We start from the raw sequence: 23036 nt of genomic DNA on the forward strand, positions 1-23036 counted from the left end.
CGATATTTAGCGGAATCATCACTTGTTTTTCAAAATTTTTTTACGACCTTTTATATTCACCCAAATGTATTGTAAAGACGTGTTTTAGATGTAAAATTATCTGAACATAACGTTAAAAATATAAAAAGTATGATTAGTTTAATAGAAATGACTTATGACGATATTTAGCGGAATCATCACCTGTTTTTCAAAATTTTTTTACGACCTTTTATATTCACCCAAATGTATTGTAAAGACGTGTTTTAGATGTATAATTATGTGAAATTAACGATAAAAATATAAAAAGTATGATTAGTTCAATACAAATGTCTTTAAACGATATTTAGCGGAATTATCACCATTTTTTACCAAATTTTTTCCCAAATTTTTTTTCTATTTTTTGTATTCACCCAAATGTATTGTAAATACGTGTTTTAGATGTAAAATAATGTGAACTTAACGTGAAAAATATAAAAAGTATGATTAGTTTAATAGAAATGACCTAAGACGATATTTAGCGGATTCATCACCTGTTTTTCAAAATTTTTTTACGACCTTTTATATTCACCCAAATGTATTGTAAAGACGTGTTTTAGATGTATAATTATGTGATCTTAACGATAAAAATATAAAAAGTATGATTAGTTCAATACAAATGACTTTAAACGATATTTAGCGGAATTATCACCATTTTTTACCAAATTTTTTCCCAAATTTTTTTTCTATTTTTTGTATTCACCCAAATGTATTGTAAATACGTGTTTTAGATGTAAAATAATGTGAACTTAACGTTAAAAATATAAAAAGTATGATTAGTTTAATAGAAATGACCTAAGACGATATTTAGCGGATTCATCACATGTTTTTCAAAATTTTTTTACGACCTTTTATATTCACCCAAATGTATTGTAAAGACGTGTTTTAGATGTATAATTATGTGAACTTAACGATAAAAATATAAAAAGTATGATTAGTTCAATACAAATGACTTTAAACGATATTTAGCGGAATTATCACCATTTTTTACCAAATTTTTTCCCAAATTTTTTTTCTATTTTTTTTATTCACCCAAATGTATTATAAATACGTGTTTTAGATGTAAAATTATCTGATCTTAACGTTAAAAATATAAAAAGTATGATTAGTTTAATAGAAATGACTTAAGACGATATTTAGCGGATTCATCACCTGTTTTTCAAAATTTTTTTACGACCTTTTATATTCACCCAAATGTATTGTAAAGACGTGTTTTAGATGTATAATTATGTGAACTTAACGATAAAAATATAAAAAGTATGATTAGTTCAATACAAATGACTTTAAACGATATTTAGCGGAATTATCACCATTTTTTACCAAATTTTTTCCCAAATTTTTTTTCTATTTTTTGTATTCACCCAAATGTATTGTAAATACGTGTTTTAGATGTAAAATAATGTGAACTTAACGTTAAAAATATAAAAAGTATGATTAGTTTAATAGAAATGACCTAAGACGATATTTAGCGGATTCATCACCTGTTTTTCAAAATTTTTTTACGACCTTTTATATTCACCCAAATGTATTGTAAAGAGGTGTTTTAGATGTAAAATTATGAGAACTTAACGATAAAGATATAAAAAGTATGATTAGTTCAATACAAATGACTTTAAACGACACTTTGCGGAGTTATCACCATTTTTTACCAATTTTTTTCCCAAATTTTTTTTCTATTTTTTGTTTTCACCCAAATGTATTGTAAATACGTGTTTTAGATGTAAAATAATGTGAAATTAACGTTAAAAATATAAAAAGTATGATTAGTTTAATAGAAATGACTTAAGACGATATTTAGCGGAATCATCACCTGTTTTTCAAAAATTTTTTACGACCTTTTATATTCACCCAAATGTATTGTAAAGACGTGTTTTAGATGTAAAATTATCTGAACATAACGTTAAAAATATAAAAAGTATGATTAGTTTAATAGAAATGACTTATGACGATATTTAGCGGAATCATCACCTGTCTTTCAAAATTTTTTTACGACCTTTTATATTCACCCAAATGTATTGTAAAGACGTGTTTTAGATGTATAATTATGTGAATTTAACGATGAAAATATAAAAAGTATGATTAGTTCAATACAAATGTCTTTAAACGATATTTAGCGGAATTATCACCATTTTTTACCAAATTTTTTCCCAAATTTTTTTTCTATTTTTTTTATTCACCCAAATGTATTATAAATACGTGTTTTAGATGTAAAATTATCTGATCTTAACGTTAAAAATATAAAAAGTATGATTAGTTTAATAGAAATGACTTAAGACGATATTTAGCGGATTCATCACCTGTTTTTCAAAATTTTTTTACGACCTTTTATATTCACCCAAATGTATTGTAAAGACGTGTTTTAGATGTATAATTATGTGAACTTAACGATAAAAATATAAAAAGTATGATTAGTTCAATACAAATGACTTTAAACGATATTTAGCGGAATTATCACCATTTTTTACCAAATTTTTTCCCAAATTTTTTTTCTATTTTTTGTATTCACCCAAATGTATTGTAAATACGTGTTTTAGATGTAGAATAATGTGAACTTAACGTTAAAAATATAAAAAGTATGATTAGTTTAATAGAAATGACTTAAGACGATATTTAGCGGATTCATCACCTGTTTTTCAAAATTTTTTTACGACCTTTTATATTCACCCAAATGTATTGTAAAGACGTGTTTTAGATGTATAATTATGTGAACTTAACGATAAAAATATAAAAAGTATGATTAGTTCAATACAAATGACTTTAAACGATATTTAGCGGAATTATCACCATTTTTTACCAAATTTTTTCCCAAATTTTTTTTCTATTTTTTGTATTCACCCAAATGTATTGTAAATACGTGTTTTAGATGTAGAATAATGTGAACTTAACGTTAAAAATATAAAATGTATGATTAGTTTAATAGAAATGACTTAAGACGATATTTAGCGGATTCATCACATGTTTTTCAAAATTTTTTTACGACATTTTATATTCACCCAAATGTATTGTAAAGACGTGTTTTAGATGTAAAATTATGTTAACTTAACGATAAAAATATAAAAAGTATGATTAGTTCAATAAAAATGACTTTAAACGATATTTAGCGGAATTATCACCATTTTTTACCAAATTTTTTCCCCGATTTTTTTTCTATTTTTTGTATTCACCCAAATGTATTGTAAATACGTGTTTTAGATGTAAAATTATCTGATCTTAACGTTAAAAATATAAAAAGTATGATTAGTTTAATAGAAATGACTTAAGACGATATTTAGCGGATTCATCACCTGTTTTTCAAAATTTTTTTACGACCTTTTATATTCACCCAAATGTATTGTAAAGAGGTGTTTTAGATGTAAAATTATGAGAACTTAACGATAAAAATATAAAAAGTATGATTAGTTCAATACAAATGACTTTAAACGACACTTTGCGGAGTTATCACCATTTTTTACCAATTTTTTTCCCAAATTTTTTTTCTATTTTTTGTTTTCACCCAAATGTATTGTAAATACGTGTTTTAGATGTAAAATAATGTGAACTTAACGTTAAAAATATAAAAAGTATGATTAGTTTAATAGAAATGACTTAAGACGATATTTAGCGGAATCATCACCTGTTTTTCAAAATTTTTTTACGACCTTTTATATTCACCCAAATGTATTGTAAAGACGTGTTTTAGATGTAAAATTATCTGAACATAACGTTAAAAATATAAAAAGTATGATTAGTTTAATAGAAATGACTTATGACGATATTTAGCGGAATCATCACCTGTTTTTCAAAATTTTTTTACGACCTTTTATATTCACCCAAATGTATTGTAAAGACGTGTTTTAGATGTAAAATTATGTTAACTTAACGATAAAAATATAAAAAGTATGATTAGTTCAATAAAAATGACTTTAAACGATATTTAGCGGAATTATCACCATTTTTTACCAAATTTTTTCCCCGATTTTTTTTCTATTTTTTGTATTCACCCAAATGTATTGTAAATACGTGTTTTAGATGTAAAATAATGTGAACTTAACGTTAAAAATATAAAAAGTATGATTAGTTTAATAGAAATGACCTAAGACGATATTTAGCGGATTCATCACCTGTTTTTCAAAATTTTTTTACGACCTTTTATATTCACCCAAATGTATTGTAAAGAGGTGTTTTAGATGTAAAATTATGAGAACTTAACGATAAAAATATAAAAGGTATGATTAGTTCAATACAAATGACTTTAAACGACACTTTGCGGAGTTATCACCATTTTTTACCAATTTTTTTCCCAAATTTTTTTTCTATTCTTTGTTTTCACCCAAATGTATTGTAAATACGTGTTTTAGATGTAGAATAATGTGAACTTAACGTTAAAAATATAAAATGTATGATTAGTTTTAGAAATGACTTAAGACGATATTTAGCGGATTCATCACCTGTTTTTCAAAATTTTTTTCGACATTTTATATTCACCCAAATGTATTGTAAAGACGTGTTTTAGATGTAAAATTATGTTAACTTAACGATAAAAATATAAAAAGTATGATTAGTTCAATAAAAATGACTTTAAACGATATTTAGCGGAATTATCACCATTTTTTACCAAATTTTTTCCCCGATTTTTTTTCTATTTTTTGTATTCACCCAAATGTATTGTAAATACGTGTTTTAGATGTAAAATTATCTGATCTTAACGTTAAAAATATAAAAAGTATGATTAGTTTAATAGAAATGACTTAAGACGATATTTAGCGGATTCATCACCTGTTTTTCAAAATTTTTTTACGACCTTTTATATTCACCCAAATGTATTGTAAAGAGGTGTTTTAGATGTAAAATTATGAGAACTTAACGATAAAAATATAAAAAGTATGATTAGTTCAATACAAATGACTTTAAACGACACTTTGCGGAGTTATCACCATTTTTTACCAATTTTTTTCCCAAATTTTTTTTCTATTTTTTGTTTTCACCCAAATGTATTGTAAATACGTGTTTTAGATGTAAAATAATGTGAACTTAACGTTAAAAATATAAAAAGTATGATTAGTTTAATAGAAATGACTTAAGACGATATTTAGCGGAATCATCACCTGTTTTTCAAAATTTTTTTACGACCTTTTATATTCACCCAAATGTATTGTAAAGACGTGTTTTAGATGTAAAATTATCTGAACATAACGTTAAAAATATAAAAAGTATGATTAGTTTAATAGAAATGACTTATGACGATATTTAGCGGAATCATCACCTGTTTTTCAAAATTTTTTTACGACCTTTTATATTCACCCAAATGTATTGTAAAGACGTGTTTTAGATGTAAAATTATGTTAACTTAACGATAAAAATATAAAAAGTATGATTAGTTCAATAAAAATGACTTTAAACGATATTTAGCGGAATTATCACCATTTTTTACCAAATTTTTTCCCCGATTTTTTTTCTATTTTTTGTATTCACCCAAATGTATTGTAAATACGTGTTTTAGATGTAAAATAATGTGAACTTAACGTTAAAAATATAAAAAGTATGATTAGTTTAATAGAAATGACCTAAGACGATATTTAGCGGATTCATCACCTGTTTTTCAAAATTTTTTTACGACCTTTTATATTCACCCAAATGTATTGTAAAGAGGTGTTTTAGATGTAAAATTATGAGAACTTAACGATAAAAATATAAAAGGTATGATTAGTTCAATACAAATGACTTTAAACGACACTTTGCGGAGTTATCACCATTTTTTACCAATTTTTTTCCCAAATTTTTTTTCTATTCTTTGTTTTCACCCAAATGTATTGTAAATACGTGTTTTAGATGTAGAATAATGTGAACTTAACGTTAAAAATATAAAATGTATGATTAGTTTTAGAAATGACTTAAGACGATATTTAGCGGATTCATCACCTGTTTTTCAAAATTTTTTTCGACATTTTATATTCACCCAAATGTATTGTAAAGACGTGTTTTAGATGTAAAATTATGTTAACTTAACGATAAAAATATAAAAAGTATGATTAGTTCAATAAAAATGACTTTAAACGATATTTAGCGGAATTATCACCATTTTTTACCAAATTTTTTCCCAAATTTTTTTTCTATTTTTTGTATTCACCCAAATGTATTGTAAATATGTGTTTTAGATGTAAAATAATGTGAACTTAACGTTAAAAATATAAAAAGTATGATTAGTTTAATAGAAATGACCTAAGACGATATTTAGCGGATTCATCACCTGTTTTTCAAAATTTTTTTACGACCTTTTATATTCACCCAAATGTATTGTAAAGAGGTGTTTTAGATGTAAAATTATGAGAACTTAACGATAAAGATATAAAAAGTATGATTAGTTCAATACAAATGACTTTAAACGACACTTTGCGGAGTTATCACCATTTTTTACCAATTTTTTTCCCAAATTTTTTTTCTATTTTTTGTTTTCACCCAAATGTATTGTAAATACGTGTTTTAGATGTAAAATAATGTGAACTTAACGTTAAAAATATAAAAAGTATGATTAGTTTAATAGAAATGACTTAAGACGATATTTAGCGGAATCATCACCTGTTTTTCAAAATTTTTTTACGACCTTTTATATTCACCCAAATGTATTGTAAAGACGTGTTTTAGATGTAAAATTATCTGAACATAACGTTAAAAATATAAAAAGTATGATTAGTTTAATAGAAATGACTTAAGACGATATTTAGCGGATTCATCACCTGTTTTTCAAAATTTTTTTACGACCTTTTATATTCACCCAAATGTATTGTAAAGACGTGTTTTAGATGTATAATTATGTGAACTTAACGATAAAAATATAAAAAGTATGATTAGTTCAATACAAATGACTTTAAACGATATTTAGCGGAATTATCACCATTTTTTACCAAATTTTTTCCCAAATTTTTTTTCTATTTTTTTTATTCACCCAAATGTATTATAAATACGTGTTTTAGATGTAAAATTATCTGATCTTAACGTTAAAAATATAAAAAGTATGATTAGTTTAATAGAAATGACTTAAGACGATATTTAGCGGATTCATCACCAATTTTTCAAAATTTTTTTACGACCTTTTATATTCACCCAAATGTATTGTAAAGACGTGTTTTAGATGTATAATTATGTGAACTTAACGATAAAAATATAAAAAGTATGATTAGTTCAATACAAATGACTTTAAACGATATTTAGCGGAATTATCACCATTTTTTACCAAATTTTTTCCCAAATTTTTTTTCTATTTTTTTTATTCACCCAAATGTATTATAAATACGTGTTTTAGATGTAAAATTATCTGATCTTAACGTTAAAAATATAAAAAGTATGATTAGTTTAATAGAAATGACTTAAGACGATATTTAGCGGATTCATCACCTGTTTTTCAAAATTTTTTTACGACCTTTTATATTCACCCAAATGTATTGTAAAGACGTGTTTTAGATGTATAATTATGTGAACTTAACGATAAAAATATAAAAAGTATGATTAGTTCAATACAAATGACTTTAAACGATATTTAGCGGAATTATCACCATTTATTACCAAATTTTTTCCCAAATTTTTTTTCTATTTTTTGTATTCACCCAAATGTATTGTAAATACGTGTTTTAGATGTAGAATAATGTGAACTTAACGTTCAAAATATAAAAAGTATGATTAGTTTAATAGAAATGACTTAAGACGATATTTAGCGGATTCATCACCTGTTTTTCAAAATTTTTTTACGACCTTTTATATTCACCCAAATGTATTATAAAGACGTGTTTTAGATGTATAATTATGTGAACTTAACGATAAAAATATAAAAAGTATGATTAGTTCAATACAAATGACTTTAAACGATATTTAGCGGAATTATCACCATTTTTTACCAAATTTTTTCCCAAATTTTTTTTCTATTTTTTGTATTCACCCAAATGTATTGTAAATACGTGTTTTAGATGTAGAATAATGTGAACTTAACGTTAAAAATATAAAATGTATGATTAGTTTAATAGAAATGACTTATGACGATATTTAGCGGAATCATCACCTGTTTTTCAAAATTTTTTTACGACCTTTTATATTCACCCAAATGTATTGTAAAGACGTGTTTTAGATGTAAAATTATCTGAACATAACGTTAAAAATATAAAAAGTATGATTAGTTTAATAGAAATGACTTATGACGATATTTAGCGGAATCATCACCTGTTTTTCAAAATTTTTTTACGACCTTTTATATTCACCCAAATGTATTGTAAAGACGTGTTTTAGATGTAAAATTATGTTAACTTAACGATAAAAATATAAAAAGTATGATTAGTTCAATAAAAATGACTTTAAACGATATTTAGCGGAATTATCACCATTTTTTACCAAATTTTTTCCCCGATTTTTTTTCTATTTTTTGTATTCACCCAAATGTATTGTAAATACGTGTTTTAGATGTAAAATAATGTGAACTTAACGTTAAAAATATAAAAAGTATGATTAGTTCAATACAAATGACTTTAAACGACACTTTGCGGAATTATCACCATTTTTTACCAATTTTTTTCCCAAATTTTTTTTCTATTCTTTGTTTTCACCCAAATGTATTGTAAATACGTGTTTTAGATGTAGAATAATGTGAACTTAACGTTAAAAATTTAAAATGTATGATTAGTTTTAGAAATGACTTAAGACGATATTTAGCGGATTCATCACCTGTTTTTCAAAATTTTTTTTCGACATTTTATATTCACCCAAATGTATTGTAAAGACGTGTTTTAGATGTAAAATTATGTTAACTTAACGATAAAAATATAAAAAGTATGATTAGTTCAATAAAAATGACTTTAAACGATATTTAGCGGAATTATCACCATTTTTTACCAAATTTTTTCCCCGATTTTTTTTCTATTTTTTGTATTCACCCAAATGTATTGTAAATACGTGTTTTAGATGTAAAATAATGTGATCTTAACGTTAAAAATATAAAAAGTATGATTAGTTTAATAGAAATGACTTATGACGATATTTAGCGGAATCATCACCTGTTTTTCAAAAATTTTTTACGACGTTTTATATTCACCCAAATGTATTGTAAAGACGTGTGTTAGATGTAAAATTATGTTAACTTAACGATAAAAATATAAAAAGTATGATTAGTTCAATACAAATGACTTTAAACGATATTTAGCGGAATTATCACCATTTTTTACCAATTTTTTTCCCAAATTTTTTTTCTATTTTTTGTTTTCACCCAAATGTATTGTAAATACGAGTTTTAGATGTAAAATAATATGAACTTAACGTTAAAAATATAAAAAGTATGATTAGTTCAATACAAATGACTTTAAACGATATTTAGCGGATTTATCACAATTTTTTACCAAATTTTATCCCAAATTTTTTTCTCTATTTTTTGTATTCACCCAAATGTATTGTAAATACGTGTTTTAGATGTAAAATAATGTGAACTTAACGTTAAAAATATAAAAAGTATGATTAGTTTAATAGAAATGACCTAAGACGATATTTAGCGGATTCATCACCTGTTTTTCAAAATTTTTTTACGACCTTTTATATTCTTCCAAATGTATTGTAAAGAGGTGTTTTAGATGTAAAAATATGTGAACTTAACGATAAAAATATAAAAAGTATGATTAGTTCAATACAAATGTCTTTAAACGATATTTAGCGGAATTATCACCATTTTTTACCAAATTTTTTCCCAAATTTTTTTTCTATTTTTTGTATTCACCCACATGTATTGTAAATACGTGTTTTAGATGTAAAATAATGTGAACTTAACGTGAAAAATATAAAAAGTATGATTAGTTTAATAGAAATGACTTAAGACGATATTTAGCGGATTCATCACCTGTTTTTCAAAATTTTTTTACGACCTTTTATATTCACCCAAATGTATTGTAAAGACGTGTTTTAGATGTTAAATTATGTGAACTTAACGATAAAAATATAAAAAGTATGATTAGTTCAATACAAATGACTTTAAACGATATTTAGCGGAATTATCACCATTTTTTACCAAATTTTTTCCCAAATTTTTTTTCTATTTTTTGTATTCACCCAAATGTATTGTAAATACGTGTTTTAGATGTAAAATAATGTGAACTTAACGTTAAAAATACAAAAAGTATGATTAGTTTAATAGAAATGACCTAAGCCGATATTTAGCGGATTCATCACCTGTTTTTCAAAATTTTTTTACGACCTTTTATATTCACCCAAATGTATTGTAAAGAGGTGTTTTAGATGTAAAATTATGAGAACTTAACGATAAAAATATAAAAAGTATGATTAGTTCAATACAAATGACTTTAAACGACACTTTGCGGAGTTATCACCATTTTTTACCAATTTTTTTCCCAAATTTTTTTTCTATTTTTTGTTTTCACCCAAATGTATTGTAAATACGTGTTTTAGATGTAGAATAATGTGAACTTAACGTTAAAAATATAAAAAGTATGATTAGTTTAATAGAAATGACTTAAGACGATATTTAGCGGAATCATCACCTGTTTTTCAAAATTTTTTTACGACCTTTTATATTCACCCAAATGTATTGTAAAGACGTGTTTTAGATGTAAAATTATGAGAACTTAACGATAAAAATATAAAAAGTATGATTAGTTCAATACAAATGACTTTAAACGACACTTTGCGGAGTTATCACCATTTTTTACCAATTTTTTTCCCAAATTTTTTTTCTATTTTTTGTTTTCACCCAAATGTATTGTAAATACGTGTTTTAGATGTAGAATAATGTGAACTTAACGTTAAAAATATAAAAAGTATGATTAGTTTAATAGAAATGACTTAAGACGATATTTAGCGGAATCATCACCTGTTTTTCAAAATTTTTTTACGACCTTTTATATTCACCCAAATGTATTGTAAAGACGTGTTTTAGATGTAAAATTATCTGAACATAACGTTAAAAATATAAAAAGTATGATTAGTTTAATAGAAATGACTTATGACGATATTTAGCGGAATCATCACCTGTCTTTCAAAATTTTTTTACGACCTTTTATATTCACCCAAATGTATTGTAAAGACGTGTTTTAGATGTATAATTATGTGAATTTAACGATAAAAATATAAAAAGTATGATTAGTTCAATACAAATGTCTTTAAACGATATTTAGCGGAATTATCACCATTTTTTACCAAATTTTTTCCCAAATTTTTTTTCTATTTTTTTTATTCACCCAAATGTATTATAAATACGTGTTTTAGATGTAAAATTATCTGATCTTAACGTTAAAAATATAAAAAGTATGATTAGTTTAATAGAAATGACTTAAGACGATATTTAGCGGATTCATCACCTGTTTTTCAAAATTTTTTTACGACCTTTTATATTCACCCAAATGTATTGTAAAGAGGTGTTTTAGATGTAAAATTATGAGAACTTAACGATAAAAATATAAAAAGTATGATTAGTTCAATACAAATGACTTTAAACGACACTTTGCGGAGTTATCACCATTTTTTACCAATTTTTTTCCCAAATTTTTTTTCTATTTTTTGTATTCACCCAAATGTATTGTAAATACGTGTTTTAGATGTAAAATAATGTGATCTTAACGTTAAAAATATAAAAAGTATGATTAGTTTAATAGAAATGACTTATGACGATATTTAGCGGAATCATCACCTGTTTTTCAAAAATTTTTTACGACGTTTTATATTCACCCAAATGTATTGTAAAGACGTGTGTTAGATGTAAAATTATGTTAACTTAACGATAAAAATATAAAAAGTATGATTAGTTCAATACAAATGACTTTAAACGATATTTAGCGGAATTATCACCATTTTTTACCAATTTTTTTCCCAAATTTTTTTTCTATTTTTTGTTTTCACCCAAATGTATTGTAAATACGAGTTTTAGATGTAAAATAATATGAACTTAACGTTAAAAATATAAAAAGTATGATTAGTTCAATACAAATGACTTTAAACGATATTTAGCGGATTTATCACCATTTTTTACCAAATTTTATCCCAAATTTTTTTTCTATTTTTTGTATTCACCCAAATGTATTGTAAATACGTGTTTTAGATGTAAAATAATGTGAACTTAACGTTAAAAATAAAAAAAGTATGATTAGTTTAATAGAAATGACCTAAGACGATATTTAGCGGATTCATCACCTGTTTTTCAAAATTTTTTTACGACCTTTTATATTCTTCCAAATGTATTGTAAAGAGGTGTTTTAGATGTAAAAATATGTGAACTTAACGATAAAAATATAAAAAGTATGATTAGTTCAATACAAATGTCTTTAAACGATATTTAGCGGAATTATCACCATTTTTTACCAAATTTTTTCCCAAATTTTTTTTCTATTTTTTGTATTCACCCAAATGTATTGTAAATACGTGTTTTAGATGTAAAATAATGTGAACTTAACGTTAAAAATACAAAAAGTATGATTAGTTTAATAGAAATGACCTAAGCCGATATTTAGCGGATTCATCACCTGTTTTTCAAAATTTTTTTACGACCTTTTATATTCACCCAAATGTATTGTAAAGAGGTGTTTTAGATGTAAAATTATGAGAACTTAACGATAAAAATATAAAAAGTATGATTAGTTCAATACAAATGACTTTAAACGACACTTTGCGGAGTTATCACCATTTTTTACCAATTTTTTTCCCAAATTTTTTTTCTATTTTTTGTTTTCACCCAAATGTATTGTAAATACGTGTTTTAGATGTAGAATAATGTGAACTTAACGTTAAAAATATAAAAAGTATGATTAGTTTAATAGAAATGACTTAAGACGATATTTAGCGGAATCATCACCTGTTTTTCAAAATTTTTTTACGACCTTTTATATTCACCCAAATGTATTGTAAAGACGTGTTTTAGATGTAAAATTATCTGAACATAACGTTAAAAATATAAAAAGTATGATTAGTTTAATAGAAATGACTTATGACGATATTTAGCGGAATCATCACCTGTCTTTCAAAATTTTTTTACGACCTTTTATATTCACCCAAATGTATTGTAAAGACGTGTTTTAGATGTATAATTATGTGAATTTAACGATAAAAATATAAAAAGTATGATTAGTTCAATACAAATGTCTTTAAACGATATTTAGCGGAATTATCACCATTTTTTACCAAATTTTTTCCCAAAATTTTTTTCTATTTTTTTTATTCACCCAAATGTATTATAAATACGTGTTTTAGATGTAAAATTATCTGATCTTAACGTTAAAAATATAAAAAGTATGATTAGTTTAATAGAAATGAATTAAGACGATATTTAGCGGATTCATCACCTGTTTTTCAAAATTTTTTTACGACCTTTTATATTCACCCAAATGTATTGTAAAGACGTGTTTTAGATGTATAATTATGTGAACTTAACGATAAAAATATAAAAAGTATGATTAGTTCAATACAAATGACTTTAAACGATATTTAGCGGAATTATCACCATTTTTTACCAAATTTTTTCCCAAATTTTTTTTCTATTTTTTGTATTCACCCAAATGTATTGTAAATACGTGTTTTAGATGTAGAATAATGTGAACTTAACGTTAAAAATATAAAAAGTATGATTAGTTTAATAGAAATGACTTAAGACGATATTTAGCGGATTCATCACCTGTTTTTCAAAATTTTTTTACGACCTTTTATATTCACCCAAATGTATTGTAAAGACGTGTTTTAGATGTATAATTATGTGAACTTAACGATAAAAATATAAAAAGTATGATTAGTTCAATACAAATGACTTTAAACGATATTTAGCGGAATTATCACCATTTTTTACCAAATTTTTTCCCAAATTTTTTTTCTATTTTTTGTATTCACCCAAATGTATTGTAAATACGTGTTTTAGATGTAGAATAATGTGAACTTAACGTTAAAAATATAAAATGTATGATTAGTTTAATAGAAATGACTTAAGACGATATTTAGCGGATTCATCACCTGTTTTTCAAAATTTTTTTACGACATTTTATATTCACCCAAATGTATTGTAAAGACGTGTTTTAGATGTAAAATTATGTTAACTTAACGATAAAAATATAAAAAGTATGATTAGTTCAATAAAAATGACTTTAAACGATATTTAGCGGAATTATCACCATTTTTTACCAAATTTTTTCCCCGATTTTTTTTCTATTTTTTGTATTCAACCAAATGTATTGTAAATACGTGTTTTAGATGTAAAATTATCTGATCTTAACGTTAAAAATATAAAAAGTATGATTAGTTTAATAGAAATGACTTAAGACGATATTTAGCGGATTCATCACCTGTTTTTCAAAATTTTTTTACGACCTTTTATATTCACCCAAATGTATTGTAAAGAGGTGTTTTAGATGTAAAATTATGAGAACTTAACGATAAAAATATAAAAAGTATGATTAGTTCAATAAAAATGACTTTAAACGATATTTAGCGGAATTATCACCATTTTTTACCAAATTTTTTCCCCGATTTTTTTTCTATTTTTTGTATTCACCCAAATGTATTGTAAATACGTGTTTTAGATGTAAAATAATGTGAACTTAACGTTAAAAATATAAAAAGTATGATTAGTTTAATAGAAATGACCTAAGACGATATTTAGCGGATTCATCACCTGTTTTTCAAAATTTTTTTACGACCTTTTATATTCACCCAAATGTATTGTAAAGACGTGTTTTAGATGTAAAATTATCTGAACATAACTTTAAAAATATAAAAAGTATGATTAGTTTAATAGAAATGACTTATGACGATATTTAGCGGAATCATCACCTGTCTTTCAAAATTTTTTTACGACCTTTTATATTCACCCAAATGTATTGTAAAGACGTGTTTTAGATGTATAATTATGTGAATTTAACGATAAAAATATAAAAAGTATGATTAGTTCAATACAAATGTCTTTAAACGATATTTAGCGGAATTATCACCATTTTTTACCAAATTTTTTCCCAAATTTTTTTTCTATTTTTTTTATTCACCCAAATGTATTATAAATACGTGTTTTAGATGTAAAATTATCTGATCTTAACGTTAAAAATATAAAAAGTATGATTAGTTTAATAGAAATGAATTAAGACGATATTTAGCGGATTCATCACCTGTTTTTCAAAATTTTTTTACGACCTTTTATATTCACCCAAATGTATTGTAAAGACGTGTTTTAGATGTATAATTATGTGAAATTAACGATAAAAATATAAAAAGTATGATTAGTTCAATACAAATGACTTTAAACGATATTTAGCGGAATTATCACCATTTTTTACCAAATTTTTTCCCAAATTTTTTTTCTATTTTTTGTATTCACCCAAATGTATTGTAAATACGTGTTTTAGATGTAGAATAATGTGAACTTAACGTTAAAAATATAAAAAGTATGATTAGTTTAATAGAAATGACTTAAGACGATATTTAGCGGATTCATCACCTGTTTTTCAAAATTTTTTTACGACCTTTTATATTCACCCAAATGTATTGTAAAGACGTGTTTTAGATGTATAATTATGTGAACTTAACGATAAAAATATAAAAAGTATGATTAGTTCAATACAAATGACTTTAAACGATATTTAGCGGAATTATCACCATTTTTTACCAAATTTTTTCCCAAATTTTTTTTCTATTTTTTGTATTCACCCAAATGTAATGTAAATACGTGTTTTAGATGTAAAATAATGTGAACTTAACGTTAAAAATATAAAATGTATGATTAGTTTAATAGAAATGACCTAAGACGATATTTAGCGGATTCATCACCTGTTTTTCAAAATTTTTTTACGACCTTTTATATTCACCCAAATGTATTGTAAAGAGGTGTTTTAGATGTAAAATTATGAGAACTTAACGTTAAAAATATAAAAAGTATGATTAGTTCAATACAAATGACTTTAAACGATATTTAGCGGATTTATCACCATTTTTTACCAAATTTTATCCCAAATTTATTTTCTATTTTTTGTATTCACCCAAATGTATTGTAAATACGTGTTTTAGATGTAAAATAATGTGAACTTAACAATAAAAATATAAAAAGTATGATTAGTTTAATAGAAATGACCTAAGACGATATTTAGCGGATTCATCACCTGTTTTTCAAAATTTTTTTACGACCTTTTATATTCTTCCAAATGTATTGTAAAGAGGTGTTTTAGATGTAAAAATATGTGAACTTAACGATAAAAATATAAAAAGTATGATTAGTTCAATACAAATGACTTTAAACGATATTTAGCGGAATTATCACCATTTTTTACCAAATTTTTTCCCAAATTTTTTTTCTATTTTTTGTATTCACCCACATGTATTGTAAATACGTGTTTTAGATGTAAAATAATGTGAACTTAACGTGAAAAATATAAAAAGTATGATTAGTTTAATAGAAATGACTTATGACGATATTTAGCGGAATCATCACCTGTCTTTCAAAATTTTTTTACGACCTTTTATATTCACCCAAATGTATTGTAAAGACGTGTTTTAGATGTATAATTATGTGAACTTAACGATAAAAATATAAAAAGTATGATTAGTTCAATACAAATGTCTTTAAACGATATTTAGCGAAATTATCACCATTTTTTACCAAATTTTTTCCCAAATTTTTTTTCTATTTTTTTTATTCACCCAAATGTATTATAATTACGTGTTTTAGATGTAAAATTATCTGATCTTAACGTTAAAAATATAAAAAGTATGATTAGTTTAATAGAAATGACTTAAGACGATATTTAGCGGATTCATCACCTGTTTTTCAAAATTTTTTTACGACCTTTTATATTCACCCAAATGTATTGTAAAGACGTGTTTTAGATGTTAAATTATGTGAACTTAACGATAAAAATATAAAAAGTATGATTAGTTCAATACAAATGACTTTAAACGATATTTAGCGGAATTATCACCATTTTTTACCAAATTTTTTCCCAAATTTTTTTTCTATTTTTTGTATTCACCCAAATGTATTGTAAATACGTGTTTTAGATGTAAAATAATGTGAACTTAACGTTAAAAATACAAAAAGTATGATTAGTTTAATAGAAATGACCTAAGCCGATATTTAGCGGATTCATCACCTGTTTTTCAAAATTTTTTTACGACCTTTTATATTCACCCAAATGTATTGTAAAGAGGTGTTTTAGATGTAAAATTATGAGAACTTAACGATAAAAATATAAAAAGTATGATTAGTTCAATACAAATGACTTTAAACGACACTTTGCGGAGTTATCACCATTTTTTACCAATTTTTTTCCCAAATTTTTTTTCTATTTTTTGTTTTCACCCAAATGTATTGTAAATACGTGTTTTAGATGTAGAATAATGTGAACTTAACGTTAAAAATATAAAAAGTATGATTAGTTTAATAGAAATGACTTAAGACGATATTTAGCGGAATCATCACCTGTTTTTCAAAATTTTTTTACGACCTTTTATATTCACCCAAATGTATTGTAAAGACGTGTTTTAGATGTAAAATTATCTGAACATAACGTTAAAAATATAAAAAGTATGATTAGTTTAATAGAAATGACTTATGACGATATTTAGCGGAATCATCACCTGTCTTTCAAAATTTTTTTACGACCTTTTATATTCACCCAAATGTATTGTAAAGACGTGTTTTAGATGTATAATTATGTGAATTTAACGATAAAAATATAAAAAGTATGATTAGTTCAATACAAATGTCTTTAAACGATATTTAGCGGAATTATCACCATTTTTTACCAAATTTTTTCCCAAATTTTTTTTCTATTTTTTTTATTCACCCAAATGTATTATAAATACGTGTTTAAGATGTAAAATTATCTGATCTTAACGTTAAAAATATAAAAAGTATGATTAGTTTAATAGAAATGAATTAAGACGATATTTAGCGGATTCATCACCTGTTTTTCAAAATTTTTTTACGACCTTTTATATTCACCCAAATGTATTGTAAAGACGTGTTTTAGATGTATAATTATGTGAACTTAACGATAAAAATATAAAAAGTATGATTAGTTCAATACAAATGACTTTAAACGATATTTAGCGGAATTATCAAAAATTTTTTACCAAATTTTTTCCCAAATTTTTTTTCTATTATTTGTATTCACCCAAATGTATTGTAAATACGTGTTTTAGATGTAGAATAATGTGAACTTAACGTTAAAAATATAAAAAGTATGATTAGTTTAATAGAAATGACTTAAGACGATATTTAGCGGATTCATCACCTGTTTTTCAAAATTTTTTTACGACCTTTTATATTCACCCAAATGTATTGTAAAGACGTGTTTTAGATGTATAATTATGTGAACTTAACGATAAAAATATAAAAAGTATGATTAGTTCAATACAAATGACTTTAAACGATATTTAGCGGAATTATCACCATTTTTTACCAAATTTTTTCCCAAATTTTTTTTCTATTTTTTGTATTCACCCAAATGTATTGTAAATACGTGTTTTAGATGTAGAATAATGTGAACTTAACGTTAAAAATATAAAATGTATGATTGGTTTAATAGAAATGACTTAAGACGATATTTAGCGGATTCATCACCTGTTTTTCAAAATTTTTTTACGACATTTTATATTCACCCAAATGTATTGTAAAGACGTGTTTTAGATGTAAAATTATGTTAACTTAACGATAAAAATATAAAAAGTATGATTAGTTCAATAAAAATGACTTTAAACGATATTTAGCGGAATTATCACCATTTTTTACCAAATTTTTTCCCCGATTTTTTTTCTATTTTTTGTATTCAACCAAATGTATTGTAAATACGTGTTTTAGATGTAAAATTATCTGATCTTAACGTTAAAAATATAAAAAGTATGATTAGTTTAATAGAAATGACTTAAGACGATATTTAGCGGATTCATCACCTGTTTTTCAAAATTTTTTTACGACCTTTTATATTCACCCAAATGTATTGTAAAGAGGTGTTTTAGATGTAAAATTATGAGAACTTAACGATAAAAATATAAAAAGTATGATTAGTTCAATAAAAATGACTTTAAACGATATTTAGCGGAATTATCACCATTTTTTACCAAATTTTTTCCCCGATTTTTTTTCTATTTTTTGTATTCACCCAAATGTATTGTAAATACGTGTTTTAGATGTAAAATAATGTGAACTTAACGTTAAAAATATAAAAAGTATGATTAGTTTAATAGAAATGACCTAAGACGATATTTAGCGGATTCATCACCTGTTTTTCAAAATTTTTTTACGACCTTTTATATTCACCCAAATGTATTGTAAAGACGTGTTTTAGATGTAAAATTATCTGAACATAACGTTAAAAATATAAAAAGTATGATTAGTTTAATAGAAATGACTTATGACGATATTTAGCGGAATCATCACCTGTCTTTCAAAATTTTTTTACGACCTTTTATATTCACCCAAATGTATTGTAAAGACGTGTTTTAGATGTATAATTATGTGAATTTAACGATAAAAATATAAAAAGTATGATTAGTTCAATACAAATGTCTTTAAACGATATTTAGCGGAATTATCACCATTTTTTACCAAATTTTTTCCCAAATTTTTTTTCTATTTTTTTTATTCACCCAAATGTATTATAAATACGTGTTTTAGATGTAAAATTATCTGATCTTAACGTTAAAAATATAAAAAGTATGATTAGTTTAATAGAAATGAATTAAGACGATATTTAGCGGATTCATCACCTGTTTTTCAAAATTTTTTTACGACCTTTTATATTCACCCAAATGTATTGTAAAGACGTGTTTTAGATGTATAATTATGTGAAATTAACGATAAAAATATAAAAAGTATGATTAGTTCAATACAAATGACTTTAAACGATATTTAGCGGAATTATCACCATTTTTTACCAAATTTTTTCCCAAATTTTTTTTCTATTTTTTGTATTCACCCAAATGTATTGTAAATACGTGTTTTAGATGTAGAATAATGTGAACTTAACGTTAAAAATATAAAAAGTATGATTAGTTTAATAGAAATGACTTAAGACGATATTTAGCGGATTCATCACCTGTTTTTCAAAATTTTTTTACGACCTTTTATATTCACCCAAATGTATTGTAAAGACGTGTTTTAGATGTATAATTATGTGAACTTAACGATAAAAATATAAAAAGTATGATTAGTTCAATACAAATGACTTTAAACGATATTTAGCGGAATTATCACCATTTTTTACCAAATTTTTTCCCAAATTTTTTTTCTATTTTTTGTATTCACCCAAATGTATTGTAAATACGTGTTTTAGATGTAAAATAATGTGAACTTAACGTTAAAAATATAAAATGTATGATTAGTTTAATAGAAATGACCTAAGACGATATTTAGCGGATTCATCACCTGTTTTTCAAAATTTTTTTACGACCTTTTATATTCACCCAAATGTATTGTAAAGAGGTGTTTTAGATGTAAAATTATGAGAACTTAACGTTAAAAATATAAAAAGTATGATTAGTTCAATACAAATGACTTTAAACGATATTTAGCGGATTTATCACCATTTTTTACCAAATTTTATCCCAAATTTTTTTTCTATTTTTTGTATTCACCCAAATGTATTGTAAATACGTGATTTAGATGTAAAATAATGTGAACTTAACGTTAAAAATATAAAAAGTATGATTAGTTTAATAGAAATGACCTAAGACGATATTTAGCGGATTCATCACCTGTTTTTCAAAATTTTTTTACGACCTTTTATATTCACCCAAATGTATTGTAAAGACGTGTTTTAGATGTATAATTATGTGAACTTAACGATAAAAATATAAAAAGTATGATTAGTTCAATACAAATGTCTTTAAACGATATTTAGCGGAATTATCACCATTTTTTACCAAATTTTTTCCCAAATTTTTTTTCTATTTTTTTTATTCACCCAAATGTATTATAATTACGTGTTTTAGATGTAAAATTATCTGATCTTAACGTAAAAAATATAAAAAGTATGATTAGTTTAATAGAAATGACTTAAGACGATATTTAGCGGATTCATCACCTGTTTTTCAAAATTTTTTTACGACCTTTTATATTCACCCAAATGTATTGTAAAGACGTGTTTTAGATGTTAAATTATGTGAACTTAACGATAAAAATATAAAAAGTATGATTAGTTCAATACAAATGACTTTAAACGATATTTAGCGGAATTATCACCATTTTTTACCAAATTTTTTTTCTATTTTTTGTATTCACCCAAATGTATTGTAAATACGTGTTTTAGATGTAAAATAATGTGAACTTAACGTTAAAAATACAAAAAGTATGATTAGTTTAATAGAAATGACCTAAGCCGATATTTAGCGGATTCATCACCTGTTTTTCAAAATTTTTTTACGACCTTTTATATTCACCCAAATGTATTGTAAAGAGGTGTTTTAGATGTAAAATTATGAGAACTTAACGATAAAAATATAAAAAGTATGATTAGTTCAATACAAATGACTTTAAACGACACTTTGCGGAGTTATCACCATTTTTTACCAATTTTTTTCCCAAATTTTTTTTCTATTTTTTGTTTTCACCCAAATGTATTGTAAATACGTGTTTTAGATGTAGAATAATGTGAACTTAACGTTAAAAATATAAAAAGTATGATTAGTTTAATAGAAATGACTTAAGACGATATTTAGCGGAATCATCACCTGTTTTTCAAAATTTTTTTACGACCTTTTATATTCACCCAAATGTATTGTAAAGACGTGTTTTAGATGTAAAATTATCTGAACATAACGTTAAAAATATAAAAAGTATGATTAGTTTAATAGAAATGAATTAAGACGATATTTAGCGGATTCATCACCTGTTTTTCAAAATTTTTTTACGACCTTTTATATTCACCCAAATGTATTGTAAAGACGTGTTTTAGATGTATAATTATGTGAACTTAACGATAAAAATATAAAAAGTATGATTAGTTCAATACAAATGACTTTAAACGATATTTAGCGGAATTATCACCATTTTTTACCAAATTTTTTCCCAAATTTTTTTTCTATTTTTTGTATTCACCCAAATGTATTGTAAATACGTGTTTTAGATGTAGAATAATGTGAACTTAACGTTAAAAATATAAAAAGTATGATTAGTTTAATAGAAATGACTTAAGACGATATTTAGCGGATTCATCACCTGTTTTTCAAAATTTTTTTACGACCTTTTATATTCACCCAAATGTATTGTAAAGACGTGTTTTAGATGTATAATTATGTGAACTTAACGATAAAAATATAAAAAGTATGATTAGTTCAATACAAATGACTTTAAACGATATTTAGCGGAATTATCACCATTTTTTACCAAATTTTTTCCCAAATTTTTTTTCTATTTTTTGTATTCACCCAAATGTATTGTAAATACGTGTTTTAGATGTAGAATAATGTGAACTTAACGTTAAAAATATAAAATGTATGATTGGTTTAATAGAAATGACTTAAGACGATATTTAGCGGATTCATCACCTGTTTTTCAAAATTTTTTTACGACATTTTATATTCACCCAAATGTATTGTAAAGACGTGTTTTAGATGTAAAATTATGTTAACTTAACGATAAAAATATAAAAAGTATGATTAGTTCAATAAAAATGACTTTAAACGATATTTAGCGGAATTATCACCATTTTTTACCAAATTTTTTCCCCGATTTTTTTTCTATTTTTTGTATTCAACCAAATGTATTGTAAATACGTGTTTTAGATGTAAAATTATCTGATCTTAACGTTAAAAATATAAAAAGTATGATTAGTTTAATAGAAATGACTTAAGACGATATTTAGCGGATTCATCACCTGTTTTTCAAAATTTTTTTACGACCTTTTATATTCACCCAAATGTATTGTAAAGAGGTGTTTTAGATGTAAAATTATGAGAACTTAACGATAAAAATATAAAAAGTATGATTAGTTCAATAAAAATGACTTTAAACGATATTTAGCGGAATTATCACCATTTTTTACCAAATTTTTTCCCCGATTTTTTTTCTATTTTTTGTATTCACCCAAATGTATTGTAAA

The sequence above is a fragment of the Diuraphis noxia genome, unplaced genomic scaffold, assembly GCF_037042655.1.
Source record: "Diuraphis noxia isolate RWA-SAM2 unplaced genomic scaffold, SU_Dnox_SAM2 contig0001, whole genome shotgun sequence".
In the NCBI taxonomy this organism is placed as follows: domain Eukaryota; kingdom Metazoa; phylum Arthropoda; class Insecta; order Hemiptera; family Aphididae; genus Diuraphis; species Diuraphis noxia.